The sequence below is a fragment of the Amphiprion ocellaris genome, chromosome 4 (assembly GCF_022539595.1).
Source record: "Amphiprion ocellaris isolate individual 3 ecotype Okinawa chromosome 4, ASM2253959v1, whole genome shotgun sequence".
NCBI classification, from domain to species: Eukaryota; Metazoa; Chordata; class Actinopteri; family Pomacentridae; genus Amphiprion; species Amphiprion ocellaris.
The window spans coordinates 36,452,620-36,475,780 of record NC_072769.1 but is presented as its reverse complement, the minus strand read 5'-3'; positions in this window follow the sequence as shown (position 1 = coordinate 36,475,780).

Genomic DNA, 23,161 nt, shown 5'->3' with positions numbered 1-23,161 from the left:
CTTTACTGATTCACCACTTGTAGTTCTTGCTTTGGTCTCCACCAACTCCTAAAGGAAACATGCGACTCTTAGGCTCACAGCACAGTAAAAAACAAAGCAGGTACTGAAAATGGTGCAAAAGCGAAACGTTATTCTATTTATTCTAACACTCTGCTGCACATTAGAGCTCTGAAACTTAATTCATTCAAACATCAACATTAAGGTCTGACACTGTCCCGTAATGAAAGAAACATTTAGTTTTCATCAAATCATGCTGAAATAATGTTATTGATTAAATATTCTCTGTGATAAATACCAGCAGACTGATCTGTGTTCTATTAGCTGCAGTACTGGCAGTAGATGGAAACTTCCCTGCAGCCCTGAAAGAGGCTTTTATCAGGTTCAGACCGTCCAGTTTTGTGTTGTTTGTGCATGAAGCATCACTGCAACAAAAACAGGGTTAGTGAAGGAGACCTAACTTGGTCTAGAGCTTCTCCTCCTTCCTCCAGTGGTGCCTTAAAGGATCATACATTCATACTTAATATACAGGCTGCGCTCTTTTTAGAATGTGCCTGTTTAAAGGAGCTGCATGAACCTTCCTCATTGTCTCAGTTTTAACAGGATTCAGCTGAAAACTTTTGCATGTTTAACATTTCAGTTTTATCTGGAAGCGCTGTTGCAGCAGAACCACCTGAAGAAATACGGAGACTAATCTGTGGTGCACATTCGTGAGAAAGGTGTTTATGTGGGCTGCTGTGTGTTTGGTTGTGTCAGTCGTGTTTATCCTCAGTGCATCTTTATTAGACCTGCTGCGCTGGCTGTGTGGTGGATCGTTGTGTGGATCGTTGCCTCCACTTGGCAACATTTAACTTCAGTTTTTCTGCAGTTAAAGTTGCCTCATTTCTGATGCAGCACAGGCTTACTTGCCTTCAGGCTTTCCTCTCTTTGTTTACTGGGTAAATAAACACAGCCAGTGTCAGACAATTTGTTGAAAGTTGCACCACTTTCTTTTCATAAATAACACCGAAGACGCTATAAATCAGCGAGGCGGCTCTGTGTCCAGCTCTTCATTTCATTTTCCTCATTAAAGAGATAAAATGCCTCATCAAAACGAGCAGTTTGAATATAATTAATAAAAGCCAGAATCACATCTGTTTCATCCGTGAGTTCAGGTTTACAAGCTCGTAGTCTTTACAGACCCACAGCGGCTCTTCGCTTCCTCCCACGGGGAGCTCGTGATATTTACAATGGACACATAAAATTGAAATGTGATGCTCTGCGAAGCTGCTGGCCTGTTCTCTGCTCCACACTCATATTGGATTTGAAATGAAGTTGTCCTCGAGTAAATTACACTTCATTGTATTCTGAAATCGACCAAGAAACTGCAAACAAAAGAAAGGCAAATAATTAAAGCAGAAACACATAATGAGTGATGTCAGCGCAGAATAACAGCTTTGTCATTTGTGTATTTTCTTTGTTTTGCTGCAATCAAAAACTCTGCTGGACTGAAGGATGCAGCTGTGAGAACGTATTGAGCTCCTGACTTCTTCTGAATCATTGTGGCTTCAGCTCAGTTGGAGCTGCAGAGCTTTTGTCACGACGGAGACCTTCAATTTTGCTCTGAGAGTTTCTTTGGGTAGAGTTCAGGCTACAAAAAGGCTCCAGGGTCTTTTTGATTTTTTGAGTTTATTTTTTGGTCTTTTCATATTAATGTACAGTTGAAGAGAGCCAAGAAAGATGGGACGACATGCAGCAAAGGAATCAAACTTTGGCCTCAGTGGCTGCTGCGGTGCCCCAAAGGTTATATGAATAAAAACATTGTTGTTAAACCTGGAGATTTGCTGTCAGGTGAGTCTCTTGGTTTCCTTGCTAAGCCATTTCTTTCTGTTTGCAATTAAAAACCTGAACACGGACAGATTTTGAGCTCAGTTCCATATAAAAGCTGCTGCAGGACAGGTTGTCCCTGCTGTTGGGTAACATTATTTTTAAAAGTAACTTGTCACATGATACAAGATTAAAGCCCATCAAAAGTAACTTGCGATGTTACAGTGTTGCCTGCTGACACTATTTTTATATTTCCAAAACTAAATCACCACGTTGGTTGTATTGTCCAGACGGCGTGTAGCTGCATCGACCTTTGAAGATTTAGACTCTGCATCGTTGCATAGCCTCATCCACAGCCCATAATCTGTAAATCTGCAGACAAGTAACATCAACAATGGACGCAATATCCTCTGTTCAGCTATTTATTATGTTTTCTTCTGACCTGAAGTCAGTTGCATTTAAACTTGTTCAATGTGAATATTTTGAACATTTAAAAACATCTCTGTACAGTAAGAGTCAGTGCTAGATCAGTATTCTTCTTTATATCGAACAATCCTGTGCTATATCATATTGTCTTATTTTTATTTTTTAGACTGATGTGTATCATGTTTTCTTACTCTATCGCCAAACAGTTTCATCAAGCATTTTAAAACTGTAGGCACCATTCCTAGCTCAACTCCTCCTCCTAAAATATCAACTTGTTGGACCTTAGCACTTGAGCTAGAGACTGTTTACAGACACACAGATGGGACCAATGACTATATAGGTGCCCTTGTCAGGGCCACGATATGTTAAAACAGTTAAAACAGCAAATACGAAACAGAAACTGCTTCTTTTTTCTCTATTCCTCTTGGCTGTATCTTTCTACGGTTCATACTGCTTCTTTACTGATGTTACTTGCTGGCTGAAACGTAGTCTTTCTATTTCAAACCTGCGTTCTCCACAACAGTGTGTTGCTGCTAAAAAATAAAAGACTTCTGTTATTGTGTTTTGTCTTAATTGCTAGTAAAAGGATGCTTTAATGTCACAAGTGAGTTTGAACTGCACTCACTTTTAGTCTTGCACCACTAATGCTGTCCTAAATAGCAACTTTCAAGCAGCTACAAACCCGGTCTCAGTTGAACAATGTCGGTACACAGCTTTCATCCGGTCTATCGGCTACAATGCAATTTAAACAGATAACTTTTTAAAAAAATGAACCCCAATGCAGTTGTCATGAATGGGGAATTTCACGATCCAGACCAAAACATGTTTATTTCTGCTGTAAACCTGGACATTATAATGTGAGAATCTGAGGGGATTGACTCACATTTGGAGACTCGAGTGGACATTTGAGAAACATTTGTACTCGTAAAATAAACCTTGTTTACATGTGCAAACCTAATATACTTTTAGTATTGCACTGAAACTTGACTTGAAGTCCTTCTGCGCAAATCAAATCGAAATATGTCAGAAAATTGTCGTTTGTCAGTTTGACAGTTTTCATTAATTGTATCCAATTTTAGAAACATATTTACAAGACATATTAAACTAGAATGAGTTCAATCTGTTGAATAAAAAGAACTATTTGTGAAATTAAATTGGACTTTTATTGTTATTCACAGTTACATGAGTTGATACTGTGTTACATTAGATGTGCAAATTCAGTCTAGATTTGTAATTTTACTGATATTTTCATGTGTTTCAAAAACATTATATAAAAAAAGACAAATTCCAGCATGGATAAAGCAGTTTTTCATGTCTCCTGTCATTTATGTAGCTTGTTACAAAGGTATGATGATGTTTTTGTAATTATTAGTTCCATTTTAAACAAGTGCAAACAAACTAAAGGAAAAAGAAGAATCTGTATTGTATAATGTCTTAATGTCATGTAATATCCCTTAGTGTGTTAAAGGCTTTAAAAGCTGTGAAACTGATCAGTGAACCGTGTTTGCAATTGAAATAAGTGTAGATTTCGGTGCTTCCTCCACGACGCTCCCTGTGAACGTGCAGAATCCTGAGATACCTGCCCAACAGACACTTACCTTTTGTGGAATTAATTGACCGTGTGGGCGATGGGAAAGTGAACTTTTCACACACTCTAAGCTGTTTGGTCATGAATCGGATGGTACTTGCCGCGGCATGTATAAAGAAGAACATAAACAGACTTGTAAATACTGGAAACGGGAGCGCATTTGTCATGTGTGGTAAATCGCTATCCGCTGTGAAAGCATTTCAGTGTGTTGCGTGAAGCAGGTGCCGCTCTGCTTGCTGGACCACTTCCAGTCACTGAGTCTTTCCTCCCTCCTCCTCTGTCTTCCTGCTGTGACGCCACAGTGTGTCATCGTGTTTTGTGGTGCCAGTAACTCGAAGCAGACGCGAGGAGTGTTCAGGAATGCAGAATCTTTATCTGCTTCAACCCTTTTTAAAATAAACTTTACTGCTTAATTTGTGTTGCACAAATCTCTGCATTGCTGGAGAAACCAAAGCTCGGAAACAAACCCCCCAAATCGTCTCACCTGATAACCTGGAAACTTCCCTTCATATCAGAGAAACTTTTGCCAGAGTTGGACTCACTCATACAACACAGTTTATTTAGAGTTTGGTTTGCCTGGACATGTCAGGGCAAAATGTGCTCTAAAGCATTAATCATGCCAGTTTGCAAGGCCAGTCTCCGTGTTTATGATTGCCTCCCCCCCAACTAATCACGTCAGGAATCCACTTAATGAATGCATTGCTTTCACTTTATCTTCCCCATCCTTGAAAGCAGCGCTGAGCTCATTCCAAAGTGCGCCTCTAGTGTGACTGTAGAAATTCCAGAGTATTTGTTAGGCCTGGCCTGACGGGAAAAAGCATGGTCTCTGGGAAAACCCACTCTGCCCTGCCTATAAAAGCAGAGGAGGCTCAGCAGCTCTTCACTCCTCTCCCCTCACTTCAAGTGGATTTTGGAAGCTGCTCGAGCTCTCACTTTCTCCTCTGAGGGATTTCAGGACTTGCTTGTCTCTGCAGAAAAATGGCCCTGTCCCAGAGAAACTGTGTTCTCCTGCTGGTTTTCATGGCTGCAGTTTGCATCGAGCTCTATCAAGGTGAGTTAAAGTAGGATTTCTGCAGGATTGGGATACATTAATGCTGGAATTTATGATGCATTATGCGATTATCCTCTCGTTTTTTGCATGCAACTCCACTTTTATAGATGCTTCTGAATCAGAAGTGTTTGTAACTTGATCCTTTTGCTGTAGTTGCACAACTAACTGCTGTCTATCAACTTTTTTTCCCTACAGCTCAAAACGTTCTGGGACGCTGCTCGTGTCCCACCACGATCAAGTTCATCAGAGGCAACATGTCAGATTTCCAGGTCCTTGAACGGCGGCCAGGCTGTGATAAAACTGAATTAGTGTAAGTTTAAAAGAGCGATGAATTTCTGCAGCTTTGTACCATTGAGAATCTCAGCAGTTTGTTGACTCTGATGTTTTGTTTGTGTTTTTGCAGCATTACATTAATCAGGTCGGAGAACTCCACAGAGAAAATCTGCATGAACACAGAGGGAAGGATGGCCAAGGCTTTTTTGAAATGTTGGGAAAGGTAAGTTACACACAAACAACTTCAGAAATCTTTTTAAAAAACTAACACTTTTCTGCTTCTTTTCTGCTGCTCAGTTGGAAAACTGAAGTATCATTTTTGAGACGCCATGTACAAAATAAATCTTCGTCCTTTTCCAGAAATGTAACAAACTGCATCTGTGCTACATTTTCTGACTGAGTCTTCCAGCAGCTGCACTTCTTCCACAGAACATCATGCTGCTTAAAAATGTTTGATTTGGCCCCAAATTGAAGCACCAGAATGGATTCTGTGGAGCCAAAATGCCGCCCGGCAAAACTTCCCAGTTTACTCTACAAACAAAACCAAAAAAAAGCAAGTAAATGAGACATAAATCTTCCCGCAAATGCAAAGCGTTTCATTGCAAAACTCAGCTCAACAAATCTCCTGACACACTAACATGTGACTCCTTTCACCAAGCTCCAGATGTTTTGCATTAGTCCTCTGGCCTAATCCCAGATTCTCCCCCTCACTCTTCCAAGGATAAACAAAGATGAGAGCCGTAAGATGGAATGTATCGACAGAAAGAGAAAGGCTGAGGACAGAACCTCGGAGGACTGAAGCCCACGAGTCCAGGAATGCTGAGAGCAGAGCTTTCACTCAACTCCTGCACTGGAGAGGACGAGGAAATGACGGCGAGGGCCCAAGAGAGCTGGGAGGGGGGATGATTAACAGCCAGCACTGAACAGAAACAGTTATAGAAGTTTGGGGAGACAGAAAAATATATGTACAATACTATAGCAGGAAGTCTGTGTAAGAAGGCCACTGTTGAAATGCACACACCTTTATTTTTTTGCTTGATGCTACTATTTATGTCAATTTATTTATTATAAAAAATCTATTGCTCTATGTTTTTGTTTTTTTATACAAATGTCCAAGCAAATAAAGTGGATTTTGATACAGCTCTGAGCTCTCTGGTTGTTTTTATCCCAATCTGGCCAAGAAAATGTAAATTCCTCTGTCTCCTGTGAGCCATTTTGTGTCCAACTGGCATTTCTTTACCCACTTAATGAAACCTGTGGCTCACCACCAGCGTGTCTGCAACAAAATACAAACAGTTATTATTGTGCAGAGGAGACACAGCTGGCACTCGAGGACCCTGAAGTGACTTTGTTGCAGGGAGCGACAAATTAATTGTTATCACGGTAAAGCCGCTCGCTCCTCAGGGGAGACGGCAGCTTAGCATGATAACAATTAAATGATGCCCATGAGAATGCCTGACCCCAGCTGTTTGCAGCAGCTGCAGGCCGCATGACAGACAAGGGACGAATTCTTGAAGCATCTCGTGACTCTGTCGACTCGAGTGATGAGTTACGACTCGGAGAGTTTTACTCGAGTCAACAGAGCAACAAGGAAGCAGTCTTAAAGTTGAATTATTGAGAGAAACTCACCCCCAGAGCAAAGAAACTCTGGGACATTAACACATCAAAACATCCGGCGAACTGATCTGCCCCACAGGCCTCCAAATGCACAACCACCCAATAAAAACACAGGCCCCTAAGCACTTTCTCTGCTTTTTTTTTTTTTTTTACTCCTGTCACATTTTTACTCTCTGTGGGCTCATTTTTCACTGCAATAAAAAGTCCTGCACTTCTGTGGAAGCAGAACAAGCATTAAGAAGGAGAGAGAACAAAAAAAATCACCCCAAAAAACTGGAATCAACATGTCCAATTGTCCAGTTTCAGAGAAAAAATGGAGACTCCACATACTATAGATAATTGAGTGCTTACATTTTTATCGCCTCTACAGACTTTCTCTTGCAGATGTAGAAAGATGTTTCACCATGCTGAATGCATCCTCCAACAACTTGCTCCTCTGTTGTTGAGTCATGCTGCATTTATTTCATTGATCTAGTATGTTTTATTTTTCTTTCATTCTCTCTTTTCGTCTCCTCTCTGCTGTGTGGAAACACTGCCTGCAGTTGAACTGAAAACTGATTTTTTGCCATGTGACTGAGTTGTGCTGAGGAGTGTAGAATTCTTTCTGTTTTTTGTAGGATTTGGTACAAATGGTTAATTTTGGGGTGGATTATTATGTTTTTGTGAGACATATTGAATAAAGTGAATTAGATGAAATAGCACAATTTTAAGCCGACATTTGGTTAATTTTCTCAGCGTAACAACACATATTTATTAATGTGCTTATCTGGATATTTTTCTAGTATTTATGTAATTAAATAGTAATTTCAGTGAACCGACCCTGAAATAAGCCAACAGAAATCAACCCAAATCTGCTGACTCTGTAGCTATTTATTTTTATTAGTTTATTTAACATTGAATATTCACATTATTATGGTCATTTATTCAACTGCAGCAACTTGCATCACCTTAAAATGTGTTTTAACCATAACTAAGTTCCCTGTTTTCATATTTTGGTGGTTCCTTTATTGATTTTAGAGGTCACTCTGGGAAACATCCTACAATTTAGGATAGAAGGTAGTTTTCAACTTTCTCCTTCAAACTCTGCACATTCACTAGTGTGGAAAATGGACATTTAAAATACCATATGACTCTTCTTCTGCACAAAATCAGCTGATCGTGTGCAGCTGCTTCCTTCAACAGGTTGTTTTAATGTAGAACAATGAGGAATACAAAAATTATGATGGTAAAAAGTGCTGCTACTGGAAATGATGCAAGACAGGAATGCTTGGAAAAAACCTGTTAAGCGTAATATATTTATTTTAGCAATCATTACAGCTGATTATTTGTAACGCGCAGCTGCACATTGGAGCTGGTAAACTTCAGATATTCAAACATGATCTCACTTCATAGTTCAGCCCTCTGACTGCAGAATATGCAACACTTGGATGCCGCTCCTGAGCGATGAATCACTCGCTTGTCTAAATGTCAGAGATCGTCTCCAGAAAGGTCTTATTATTAGAATTCATTTTTTATTATTAGTTTTTGGATTTGATTTAACACAGTCACAGTATTTATGGTTGGTCTATCTCCTATGCCCGTTAAAAATGTAATAAAGGCACATTTGAAGCAAATTATATCTTTAAATTCCCATCTTGAATATTAAATAGTTAATATTTGGATTTTTTTTTTTTTTTTTTTTAAAGTAATTTTTTGGTGTCTTTTTAGCCTTTATTATAGAGGACAGTGGAGAGAGAGACAGGAAACATGGGGAGAAGAGTGAGGGAATGACATGCAGCAAATGGACGTGGGCTGCTGCATATTTATGGGTCACCACCGCGTCCTGTTGAGCTACCGGTATATTTAAATCTACTACACAACAAATACTGCACCAAGGCTTTAATAAAATATATTGCAAATCACAGTATTTCTTGAAATAGCATATTTTTCCAAATCATTTAATCATAATATGCATAAATACACACCAGTGTTGGTGAGAAAGAGGAGAGAGTTTGTATCCCTGGCATGGTATTAGATCGTTCTTTAGCATATTAAAAAATGTGCTTTGAATTCGTAATCCTGCTAATAATCCATATTTTTACACTGTTTTGTATTCTAATTACACAATTCTGTCCTATGTAGTATGAAAGTCTTCAAGTTTGTCTGTAAATCATCCATTTAACAAGATCATGATCCTGTGTCACGTCTGGTTTAAACCTGAGGGGCAGCACTAAAGTGAAGGTCGGTTATAAAAATCACCTTCAAGAGGCTTTTAGAAAGACGTGGGGCAAAAATATTCCTGCTGTTTAATACCGCAGATGTTTTACATGCATGTATGTATTTCATCATATGTGGGGTTTTCAAAAATTGCTGTGCACATTTTCTAAAAATAAATAGAGAGTGTGCTTTTAAGAGTAATTTAGTACAGTGCAATAGTTTTTCTGTGGATTCAGGCTGCGTCTGTCTTTTCATGTGACCCCAGATTGACTCCATGATGTTGGGATCAGGGCTCTGTGGGGGCCGAACCATCTGCTGCCTTGTTCTTCTTGTGGCTGAGAAAAATCTTTTATGGAACCGACTGGAGGTTTGGGGCATGTTTGCTTCACGCATCAGAATGAATTTTGAACCAAACAGACGCCTCCCTGCTTGTAATGCTTGATGGATAAGAATGTAAATGTCTGAAGTGTTTTTGCACAGTTCATACAACAACATCCAGCAGTAAATTTGTGCTCCACTTTAAAGGAGGAAGCCAGAAAGCTGCTTTCAGGCTCTCACGTTGCCGGAACAACCTCACACTAAACAAGAGAACGTTTCAGAACCCCTCCTTTATTAAAAGTAAAAGCAATTAAACAGGCTTTTCTTGCCTTTTTGGACATTTCAGCACCAACATTTCCAAAGAAAAAGACACTGTTTAGTTGGCAGAGATGCAAACACAGACCATGGAGTTCTGCCTTGTTTTCTTTGCACTGCAGTTTCTGTTATAAACTGATGAAGAGCCTAGAACAGGTCAGATAAATGTCACTCTCCAGTAATGAATGTAATGTACATCACTGCAAAGAAAGTCTTTTTACGAGTCGGTAGAGCCAAATTTCATCAGTGCATCCACAGAGACCTTGGATAGCTGTGGATCTTCCCTCTGACTGAAATTCAGAACTTGGTCGATATGGTGAAGTTATTTTTAAAGTTCACTCATTTAACACTTCAGTGCATCTTCCAGGTCGGCTGTCGGATGATTTGCCCTTAATGGTACGTGAGGTTTTTAATTTAAATAAAAGTGCCATTTTTAGCTTTTGTAACAATTGTGGCTAAAACAGCGGTAATTCTTCTTATTTTAAAAGGCCCTATATGGCCACAGTTGGCAGCAGAGTGCGCATTTTGACTAGTTTTCAAAATCAACAATCCACAGCGTGATCAATCACGAATAGACTAACATAACCTTGTTATAGTATACATTCGTCATTAGAATCATCGCTGGTTTACCTAATAGAAACATGATGTCAGCTGTAAAATCAGCCCTGTAATATGTACAACTAGAACAGCGGAACTTTGCCCTGGTTGATCCCCATTTGTCTGAAACACATGAAGTCTTTGTCATGGTGCCCACTGCTACCTAAACCCCCACAATGCTCTCTGTTTGCCAACATGAGCTGCCTGTAGTCGGAGTGACGCCTCCTCTGGTCTTCACAGCATTAAACAGTAAGAAGCGCCTGGTGGAACAAACAGGTACTACATCTAATCTACAATACATTTTCTGACATGCATGTAGAGAATTCAGGTTTTTTCCATATTTTGGAGCTTGTGAAGCCACAGTACACCCTACACTAGCACTGCATTTCAGACAGTGTCCTATTGGAGCTGTACAACAAGTTCCTGACCACCTACGGAACAGTGAGAAACAGACTGGAGGCAGAAATGCAATTTTTTCTTCATACATTACAGAGCTATTCAGCTGTCAAGCATATATACTGGATGAATTATTATAACTTTAATGTACTCGAAGTGTGAATTATCTGGAAAAAAATGGTGTCAGATTAGGACTTGGTTTCGATATATGCTAAATGTTAAAACTTTATCGGAATATCTTTACATGAAATGAAATCCTCCCCTCTTATGTTTATAATTGTTTGTACCAAAACTCATGCATTATTGGTGTGTGTCTCTTTAGAAAGCTAACATAAGGGGCGCTGTCACTGCAGAACTATACGAAGTTTATTCTCTATGTTTGACTGAATGAATGCACAGCTAATATGTTTAATTTGCAGAAATGAATTTTATTTTGCTCTTTCTCATATAAGGTGTTATGTGTTTCTCAGACAGTATAAATCATCCCTCAGGCTGCTAAAAGGTGAAACATTGATTCGTTAGATAATGTACAGAATGATTCCAACATTTTGTGCTTATCCCAAATAAAGGCAGCGCATTTATCTCCCGCCTGTCTGTCGATGATGCTAACGTGGTCATGCTGAGTGGGTTATCGATTGGCCGGCGGCCTCGCTCTGCCTCTCAACAACGCCGGCTTCCTCTGAGTGATCAGCCGGGCCAAGGCGTCTTGATTTTTGACTCTCAACTTTTTTTTTTCTGGAGAGATAAAGTTTGCTGGAGAATATCAGAGCCGCTGCAGCTCCACTCCAGGGAAATCAGAGGCGGCCTGGTCTGGGTCAGAGCACGAGAGTGTGGGAAAGAATAGATCCTCGATAAGCCCACTCCTTCATCGGGTCCTGAGGCTGTGCTCACTCCGTCTCACACAGATACTCACACAGATACAAACACAACAAACATACGCTCGAATATAAGCTACTAAAGTCCCCCGTGCCCAAAGAGCAGGACCTCCTCCACACTGAGCCACTGCATGAATGTTCACTCAGCAATGCCAGTTCGCTGCTCTGCATCGAGACACCAAACAGAAGTCCTTCAGCAGCAGACTGAGGCTGGAAACCTGAGCTGAGGCAGCTGCTCGTAAACTCAGATTTACGTATACAGCGCTGATCACAGTGGTCTCAGGGAGCTTTACATCCACTGTAGCATGTCAAACCGCGGCATGTTGTCCTGATTCTTCACACATGAGCCAGATATTCCCTGAATAAAGACTGCGAGATGTGGCCACTGAAAATTGAAAGCGACTTCTTTCAGCAGACGGAGTTTGCTTGCAGGTTTACTTAAACTCCTGCATTTTGATACGTTTTTAAGCACCATTTGTTCCATTTCTTCACCAGTTTATGTTGGAATTGTCTTTTTGTCAAGAAAAACACTAAATACAAGCACCATGTCATGATTCACATTTTCAAATGAGGGATTGGATGTCTTTTCACCGGAAATTCTGAATGTAAAACTGCATTTGTTTATTGGGAAAAATCTTTATGTCAATAAAAACACAAACTCAGACACCATATGAAGATTCATAAAGTAAAGGAACATATGAACTCATTCTGTATTGTTTTCAAATATTCATTCTCCTGTAGATCACCATTTGCTACGCCTGATGAGATAAAATGAAGCATGTAGACAACTGCTCATGTTATAACTTTCTGCAATTCAAGACATATCACACACATCTGTGTTTGGCATGCTGGAGAAAAATCATCTGCCACCTTCCCAGGCATCAGCTGTGTTTCCATAAAGATGTCAGTACAAAGCAAACTTTTGCAATCATCCAAAAACAAGAAAAAACCCCCAAGAAAATTAGATTTGTTTCCATTGTCTGCTTTGGAGTGAATAAACTATTCTGAATAGCGTTGTCAGAAGATAGCGCTTGGGGCTACGTTATGTAGTGGAATTTTTAAATGATCTCACTTGTCTATCAGGGAGCAACCTTCCGTTCACAGCTGATTTATTGCTTACAATAAACCCAGTTGGTTGAGTTCAACTGAAGTTAAACTCAGTTCCTTCACACAAATATTGGCGCTACTGTGTGCATCATTACAATCCATCACTTTTGACGGACCGCAACAATTTTTGGCAGTTTTTTCCACAATTTCTCCTAGTGCTACCAGACAATAAAGGGAGTTTTCCTGTCAGGCTGCACAGACAATACAGTACTGAACATGTGTTTGCAGCTTCATCCTGCCTATAACCTTTCTATTGCCTCACACCTGGGAAAGGGGTCACAGTAACCCAACTGAAAAACACCTCCACAATATTCCTTTTAGCATTATAAAACCCATTCAGACAGACTTGTCTTTCTGAATCTGTAGAGTCCCACAGATACACATGGCTACAAAAAGCAGAGAAGCTAGAAAATAAAACGGTTGTTTGCCAACAGCTAAAACATCCCAGAAAAGAAGAAGAAACAAACAAAGCTTTGACATCCATGACAGAAAATGTACACGTTTCATGCTATCTGGTGACAAATGATTGAGAGAAACAGCTGAGGGCTGTACTAGATTAGAATATGTATGAGATTAGCGGGTTAGCGAGGTATGTCAGAGTTTTCATGTTACGAAGGTTGCTCTTTTTTACACTGGCTAGATCATCATGGTAACTCATTCTGTGGACCTATCTGGTTATTTTCAGAGTTTCTGATTTAAATCAGCTGTAACAAGCGTCTCACTTTAACCAAACCGTTTCTCGATGATTCTGTATGAGCGATACAGATTCTCAGCTGAGGGAAAATGTTCTATCTGTAAACATGTTGAGCTGTACGTTACTAAAACCACTGAATGAAGGTTACAGTATCACACACTGTATGCATCATGTTGTCATGGGAACCCAGCATGTGTTCAGCTGGTGATGCAGAAATCACAAGTTTAAAGTTTAATAGCTCTAACGTGCAGCTGTCAGGTAGGAATAAGCGGCTATGTTGATCGGTAAAATACACACATGAACACACGTTTAACAGTTTTCTACCAGCATTCCTGTCTTGCATCATTTGCAGTAGCAGTGCTTTTTACTGTCATAAAATTTTTATATTTCTTGTTGTTCTCCATTATAACAACTTGTTAACTGAAGCAGCTGCACACAATTGTTTTGTTTTGTGCAGAAGAAGAGTCACATGACACTTTAAACACCCCTTTATGTGAACACACACAGAGTTTGGAGCAGAAAGCTTTGAAATAACAAAGAAAGTTAATAACCACCTTCTGATACCTGTTAACTCTGACTGCAGATTTAGCTTTCGTTGAGCCGACCTACACAAAGAAAGCTCAGCTATGTTGAACTTGCCTCGTGATACAGCCATCAGTCATGACTTTAATGTATTCTGCATCCAAAATTGTCTAGAAAAGGTGTTTTCATCTCCCATGAAGCTCTTTAACTCTTCAGAAAAAGCCAGAAAAAAACAAGTTTGCTTAACAACGGCTTGGATAAGTTGAGGAAAATTTTTCGAATTTTGTCTTTTTGTAGTGTGATACTTCAAAATCTATTATGCAAACATGCTGTGAGTAAATGTCATAGCGTTTGCTGCTTTCATGGGAGAAATACACGCCCCCGTATGTGGACAAGTGCCCAGAAAATAGAGCATGAAATGTTCAGAAGGATTATTGTCAGTGTTAATGCTAGTGTTGTCCTGGACTGTCTTGGTGAAGGCAAAAGCCCCTGATTTACCAGTCAATCACCTGTGGTTTGGCTTGCAACTGAATGAATGAGATACCAGCCTCAGAAACAAGTTTCCTCCTTGGGGTGACTCATCTCAGGCTTAGAAACAGGGTGAGGAGATATCTCAGATATCCAGACTGAGCTCACAGTAGAGTCACTGCTCCTTCGCCTTCATTCTTCTTGGTAGATTTTCTGGGCAACCAGGAGGTGATCCTGAAGCAGACCCAGAACTCTCTGGAGGAATTACACAACTCATCTGGCTTGGGAACACTTCGGGATTCCCAGAAGGAGCTGGAAAATGTTGCCCGTTAGAAGAATGCCAGGAATGACCTGCTCAGCCTCCTGCATCCAAGATCTGAAAATTGATGTTTTGAGGGATAAATGCACATGATGTAAATATAAACAGGGATGTATCCTCTGTGTCCGCCCTGAAATCTACTCTCTGGTCATGAAAATGTCTTCTCAGGTTATTTAGTCATGACATAGATAGCTCAAACACAGGTGATGGCAGCTATACTTCGAACAATTAGTGCAGGGGTTTTTGGAAAAGTTGAGAAAACTCCCACCTCCTTAGGTAGACCATGAGGTGCAGCTGAAAGCTCAAGAGAAAAATCTAACAGAGTTCTTTTTTTTTGTTCCAAGGTTGCACACAACAACTACTTACCTGAGTATTTCCATTTTATGCAATGTTGGACTCAGAAAATTCTGTACTTTTTGCTTTTTTGTTTGTTATTTGATGATTTTAATTGCCATGTAGATTCAAAGTATTAATACCACTTATGTTCAGCTGATGGATTGTGATGTCTAGGTTGTATATGGTAGTAAAATTAGGTTCATCTTTGCCAGCTGCAGCATCAGATAAATGTACCCTAAAGCCAACAGTTATTTTACTTGATTAATTTTACTTGTGCTGCTTTTAAATAGATAATTGATGCTCATTTTATATGTGTTTTCTCATCACTAGAATTTTGAAGGCAAGATTTGTAAAGAACTTGTCACAAATTATTTCCCTGCACTTTTACTTTAGGAAAGTATCTGACTTCTTATTCTTCCATCACTGACAAAAACATGCAGTTCTGAGGAGTTTGGGGGTTTCTGCAGTCACCAACTGGAACCATTTGGAGGCGCCAATGTGTTGAGTTACCCCACAAACTCAAGTTTCCTCTTCAGTATTTACAAATACACTGAAACACTGATGTTTACAGTGACTAAATGAATTCAGAGGCCCAGGTTAGCACAAGCCTCCCCCTTCACTACTAGATCACAAAACTAAGGTGAATCAGTACCTGCCAGTATACTGTTTACACACAGCAAGGAACCATGGCTGCCAAATGTAAATTACTCCGTCATCTAGACACTGACCTGTATCCTGGCCTCTTGACATATTTCAACACACCGGCAGTAAAAGACTTTGATGTGAACGTAGACAATGTGTTGAAACACACTACACTACAAGCTTTTTAAGTTATTAAAATCAATCCAATGTATATGCTTGTGTGCTGAACATCTCAGCAATGCATTTAAAAAAAATGCATTTCTGCCTCCAAGATGTTCCTTGTTATGTCGGAGTCCAGGAGACTTATAGTAAAGCTCCGGCAGGAAATATAGTATTAGAGTGTAAGCTCCAAAAGACACTAAAAACCTGCATTCTCTATATGTATGTCAGGAAATGTATTGTAGATTAGCTGTAGTACCTGGTTGTTCCACCAGGTGGAGCCTCTTACTGTTTCATACTATGGAGACCAGAGGAGGTGTCACTCAGACTTCAGGCAGTTCATGTTGGCAAACAGAGAGCATTGTGGGGGTTTAGGTAGCAACAGGCACCATGACAGAGACTTATGTGGTGCTTAATGACCTCCATCCAGAGCTCATTGGCTTTGAGATGAGCTAAAATCAACCAGGGCAGTAATTTAACAGTCTGAAGATGTATTTGCAGCCCAGATGATATAAGATGAATGTCTATTGTACTTAATTAGTATAATCAATTACACAATTATAGCGTATTATTAGAAAATTATTCAGTGTTTGCATCTCTTGAGTCCTGAAACAAATTGTGCTCCGTCTTTATAGAAAAACTGTGTAACAGCAGATGTCAACTAAGAATCAGGCTTAGGTTTATTAATTGGTTCCAGTCCTGATCTTTGAGATTGGATCAGGACATCCCTAGTTGTTAAGGCCATTTTTTCCAACTATGAGTGATTAAATTAAATTGCTATCTTTGAGAAATCTGCAGGCAGCGATGTATTCTCTTCGTTTATCTAGATTAGGTTTAAGGCCACAACCCAATGTCCACACTGACAGATTTACAGACTGTGAAATGTGTCCCTGCTGTGTGTAAGAGTTCAGGACATTTTGACTATCAAATCATCAAATGTGTAAGGTTTCTGATATTTTTGCACCCTTTCAGTGAGCCCACGTATCTGCAGACTTTCCTGAGGGACTTGCCCATAGCTCATAGTGACATTGGTGCATATGTTGTTGTCTTGCCTGCCAGAAAATATACACAAGCCCAGTGTGGTTGGCTTAGAGAAGAAATCATCTTGGACGTTTCTCTTTCAGTGTTTCAGTGTTATTTGCTGCAAGCTTCTAGAGTTATTTGTATTTTCTGTCAAACTTAGGATTTACAGATGTTCATGATTTTCCTAACATTTTACAGTTTTCTAAAATGTATAAACAGTTTAGTGGCAGTTTTAAAAAATTGTTGTTGCATCATTTCCGAGCAAAGTGTGCTGTTATGATGATGTGTTTAGTCCTCCTTTTTATACCACTTAAGTGCTCATGAACTCACCGCTGTGACATCTGTGAGGGTTTAGTGTCTTGGCCTCCAGATGCAGACTGTGTTTGGGCCTTAACATGTCATCAACCTCATGTTTGCTACTCGTCCAAAATGCCTCATCTCACCTTTTAAGTGGTGGGATCACATTGCTGCTGTTACAGCCTCGCTTCACTGCCTGAGACTTCGCTTCAGGATTCAATTCAAAGTTATACTGTTGGTGCATAAGTCTTCAAATGGGTCTGACAACTCCTGCATTGAAAGGTCTCGGCTAGATCACATAGGTCAGCTGATTAGATGCCCCAAAATCAAAAGGGACACTTTCAGTTGCTGCTCCTCTCATATGAGCTAAACTGACACTACAGGAGCTTTAAAAACAGACTTAAGAATCAGGTTTCATCATGCGCATCAGGAGGAACTTCATAGATATTCTTCTCTCCAATCCAATCATGCTCACAGTACAAGATTGGGAAGTATTGGTGTGTCACACAATACAGGATATTATGAAGATTATTATGCTAAAGGGAGCAGAGCAGCAACTAATGTGATCTCTAGGGGAAGTAGATGGAAACAAAACGGAGACTGTGGTGCAATATTTTGGTGTAAAAATACTTTGCAGGGAAGAAAAAAAGCAAAATCAGAAGGCTAAATGAGTCTGGATTGAAAAAAATGTTTGAGGAGATGTGTTCAACATGGTTTGTCTGTTCTTCAGCAGGAACTGGAGGTGAGAATTAAACTTTTTGCTTTTATATCTGGAGCTAATATGTTGGTATAATCCTACAGACCACGTATTTCCAACAGTCATACCATACCTGCACATATCCATATGTATATTCATCTTGCCACATCTGAACATGTAAAAGGTGTACATAGTCTTTATTAGAGCTTTATCATTAGCCTTATCATGCCTTATTGGTATATAGCTGCTGTCACATGTAAAGGTCATCAGTGTAGGATCAATACAGTTGATCTTGTCCTTTCTTTTCTTTTCTTTTCCACCAGTTCATAAGATTTCAATTTGGATCTATAAAATTGGTTGAGAACAGATTTTTCCAAATGTGAGAAAACTGGACCAAAACTCCTGCTGGTCTGGTGCACATGCTCTTAGTGGCTCCAGTATACAGGTTAAGCTGCTGCTGCCCCTAAACTTTGGAAAGATTATCCTTTCACCGCAGATCTACCCAACACTGGCCTCTTTTCCTGTAAATCCTTGCTACAGACTTGACAGGAGACTTAAACCTACTTTGACTTGCTATGTAAGCCATTTATCCAATTCAATCTTGTCTGTTTATTCGACTTTTTGTAGTCTGATTGTTTGTCTTCCTGTTTTTGTCCATTCTATATTTCTTTTCTTTAAATTTTGTGCACCGCTTTGGTTAATATTTGTTGCTTTGAAATATCTTTTACAAATAGTCTGGACTGTGGCGTCGGTATCTTAAAATGATTCACACAGTTTGAAATTTGAAACCTTGTTCTTTAAAATCAATGCACACTTTGCCAAATTTGATTCAGAACGAGCTGTTGCCGTTCAGAATTTCCGCCTCTTCTGCTTTCAGGTTGGTGAGTGTTAACGGGTAAATTATAAAGTTTTAATTTCTTAAACAGTTGTTGAGTCTTGAAATCATACGGTGAAGTAGTTATTGAAAAAGTCAATCACAGTTTCCCAGATCTTGGATCAATTCAATGGTTTTTGTTTTTGTGTGTTTGCATTTTGCATATCTTTTTTTGTTGATTATAATTCCATAACAGTCTGCAGTTTCTTACATGCACATCTAGTTTTATTTGAAATGCTGTATGTGGGAAATAATGAAGAGTTAAATCAGTGTTAACAGCTCTAAGCACAGAAATCCTTTAGATGTTACTTAAACAGCCGCACTTGCTGGTAGATTTAGCCTCAAAGTTGCTTTTTGCATTTACTTTGTATTGTAATGCTCTTTCTTCATAGTGCAGCTTTCCTACCACTTCTGTGTACTCTGTGTGATGCATATATGACATATATTATATCTGTTTTGCAAGAAGGAGCCCTCCTCTGTGTAGATTTTCCTTCTCTACCCAGATCGAGTGTGTAAACATGGAGGATGTCATGTCTTGTAAACACTATAAACTCTTTGAGAGACTTGGAGCTTTATAAATGACTTAAAGTGAGTTGCTGTGCTGCAGCTTTCTCCCTCAGGCAAACACTGAAATACACCATCATGCATGTGAAATAAAACTTGTTTTGAATGCTGACACATGCAAACACACAGTGGTTTCAAATGCACAATCAAAACCGCTAAAGCACCCACGTAACACCACTTTTCAGAGCTCTGTAATAGAGTTTGTATCCTGATGTAAACGTCTGAAATTACAAGTGATGACTGTCTTTCTTTAACACCTCAGATCCAGCAGTTGGTAAAAGATTTGGTTTTTATTTCAGTATTAATCTTGCCTTTGTTTTAATACCAAAAAGAGGCATATAAATACTTTTCCCCCTTCCTGTGTTGTGTGTGCGTTGAATGTCGTCTACAACAAACCTTAAATTCGTTACTTACCGTTGCATGATATATGCTCAAGTATTTTTTTTTTTTATCCACCTTTAGACTCAGTTATTGACATGTTTGTGGTATGGAACTTTCATCTTCACTCCCAGCTCTTATTCCTGGGCCTGAACTGAATTTTGGAAAAGAATGTTTAAGTGTGCTGCACTCCTTTGTTTGGAGTCAGTTGCAAAATTGCCAGAATATTAAAGAGGTCATCTCACTGAATGAATTCATACTTTACGTGACTTGGAATCTTAGAACTGACTTACATTGACCCTGACTGATGACTTGTGACATATTTTTGTGATTTTATGATACTGGAACACAATGTTAATCTTGATGTAAACCTTATTTCACCCTCGAAACAGTTTCTGGGCATTTCTTGTGCTCCTGACACATTTTTCATCACAGTCGGCTCATTTTTCACTGCAGTATAAAGGCCTGCACTTCTGTGACGACAACACAACCATGACTAGAAGGAGAGAGAACAGCATGGCACAGCTACATAAATCTGGTGTAACTGGTTTATTGTTGGCAAACTCTTGATGAGACACGTAGAATAAAATGATTTTAAGGAAATATCACAATTTTACACTTAGATTTGGTTCATTTACCTGATGAAGCTGTACTTCAAAAATGATTAGTTCCGTGACCATTGAAAAGTTAAAAATCCAACAATTCTTTCTCATTCTTACAGTTTCTAGTTGATTAATGTCTTTCAAACCTTTATGCATTTTTGTTTGGTTAATGAGGCCCTGGTTGATCATTATCTCTGATGTCTTTGCAATTTTATTATATTGTACGGCACTCTTTATCTTTATATAAAGCTTATTATTATTGTTTCATGTGTGTTACCTGGAGAGCTCTGATGATTATTTAAAGAGTCACTTAGCTGTGGACTAATACATTAATTGGCTAGGGATGCTTATGACTGATCGGTAGTCAATTTGTATTTTTAGCGATTCGACATATTAATCAATAAAGCGGAGGATAAGGGACATGGATGTCAGAAAATGTATCGTAGATTAACTGTAGTACCTGGTTGTTCCACCAGGTGGAGCCTCTTACTGTTTAATGGAAATGGAAGACTGTAGCTCATTTGCTGTGTTTAACACTGTAGTGACTGAAGGCAGTTCTGTATTTCCAAATACAAAGAATCATGGGAATGTTAATGTTCTAATCTACACTGTTAAAAGCATAGTTTTGTGATTGTAATTGCATTTGTGTTGTTTTTATTATTGTGGGTGGGTGAGGTGGATTTCACTTTTTGTGTGCCTGAGAGTTTTATGGGGTTTAGCTAGCAATGGACCACCATGACAGAGACTTCTGTAGCAGTTAATGACCTCTGACTAGTGCTTAACTTCAGTAAAGATCAGCATGAACTGGGCAGCATTTTAATGAATGTATACCACACTAATAGCAGTTAAAACCTGTTTGTGTGATATGTCTTGATTGGAATATTATTGTACAAACTATCAATTATTAATTATAACCGTTTTAGTGATGCAGAAAACTTGGCATTCACTTTGTCCAATCTATAAATATCTAACGCAAGCAAGCCAATTTTGTGTCTATAGTTAAAAATGTCTGTATCTGCACATTTCACTCATTATTGATTGTTAATGTGGCCAACTATCAGTTATTGTTTAAGATTTGCATCGCTACAATCACCAGCTGTTTTGATATTCAATTAATCAGTCTGACTCATTTTTAAACAAAAACAGCCTAAATTCTCTGATTTCAGCTACTTAAAATGTTAATATTTTCTGGTGTCTTCCCATTTTGTGACAGTAAATTGAATTTTTGGGGAACACTGATCTGTATTTCTTACCATTTTCTCACATTTTACAGACCAAACAACTAAACAATGAATCGGCAGAAAACAATTGTTAGTTGCAGCTTAAGTAAACTGTTAATTTGAGCTGCTGCCAGATTCCGAGTGAATTGAAATAAATTGCACTCTCCTCTACCAGCAGTACCACTCCTGTCAGCTGCAGTCATGCTGGAGCTCACCTCCCCCATGTTTCACTGTAATTGCCATGTGAGCTCGGGTTCGCTCTGTCTCTCTGCAGCTCAGTGTCTTCACAGTAAAATCACACAACCAGCCACAAACCAGCAGATAAAAGGAGGGTTACTGAGCGCTAAAAAAAAAGAGAAAAAATCATCTTTGCTCTGGGCGAAGTTGGTTCTGGTGCGTCTCTGAATCAAATTGCTCCCCAAGACACTGATCCTTTAGCATGTTGCAGGCCTGAGCAAACTGCTGATCAAGTTTTAATCCTACTGCTGAACCTCAGACCCGCTCACTCTTCACCCTCCTCAGACTCCTCTCCAAGTCTCGGGACAAGCGGCGCTCATAAGAAGGCGTCGACTTTCTTCCTTTATCGATCAGCGAGCATGATGTTTAAAAGCGCTGTCATCCTGTTGCTAGGGGTTTCAGGCACTTACTACGTGGCTCTCCCTGGCTGTCAGGCCGATGGAGGCTCTGTGAAGTGATCCCTCGCCAGCAAACACTTCTCCTGTGCACCGTCTCCACGCCATTAAAAGCTTTCGATCCGGGGAAGCATTTCATGTTCTCATAGTTGCTACTAATAATTTGTCAGGCGCTTTTGTAAAGGCTGCGAGAAGCATGTTTAAATTTTAAACATTCTGCGGCAAGTCCTGAAAGGAGACTCTGCATTTTATTTCCATGATATTATGTATCGTTCTCTGGTGCTTTGAAGTTTATATATAGCCGGGTGAGGAAAAAAAGACCAGTGCTACTGTCTCCCATGGAATAAAATGCACCCTTGTACGCTGGAACAGATGAAATCAAAGTTATATGAGAGCTGTCACTTGCTTCTCTGTAGTCCGACACATCCATGCTGTGCATCAGATGGAGAGAAACTTTTTTAAAAAAAACACACTGTTCCTCCTGATATTTTATTTATGCGAATGGAAACCACCCAGTTGCTTGTTGATGGAGCTGTCAGACAAAGGAAAAATTGTAAATTGGCCAAACATGTTTGTGTGGTACAATATTTATGGAGCACGGTTGGAGCGGCGGCTTTCATGTGCTCTTTCAGAGCTTCAGCATGGGCAGCGGTGAGCGGTGGACACTGGGGCAACAGAGAGAACGTTTAAAAAAATCAAACTATGCACAACAGAGCAGGACTAGAGAAGTATGCCAAAAACAGCAGCACCAAATAACCCGTCTTAAACGAGATGATAACATGTCAGGACGTGAGCATCTGCTCAGGTGTCACTCTTCCATCAAGTCTTCAGTTTTTTCAGGGTGTATTTATGTCAGTGAGCATGCTGGCTGCTTTAGTGAAATCATCACTTCTGAAATGTGTTTGTTTAAGATAAAAAGGGTGTAAAAACAGTCACAATGCCATTTTTATGTTGTAGAATCTTTAAAATGTTCTGAAAAGCACTCCTATGTGCCATTTTACGAGCAGTGAAGAAGACACTCTCAATGTTCAATGAATGCCAGTTTTCACGCTGTTGAAGGATGAAAACACCATGTAAAAAGGGATGTTTTCTTAAATGATAATGGCTCCTGCCCTTTTGTTTTTGGTGTCATAAGAAGGGAAAGTGGTGCTTTCACAGATGCCTCATATAAA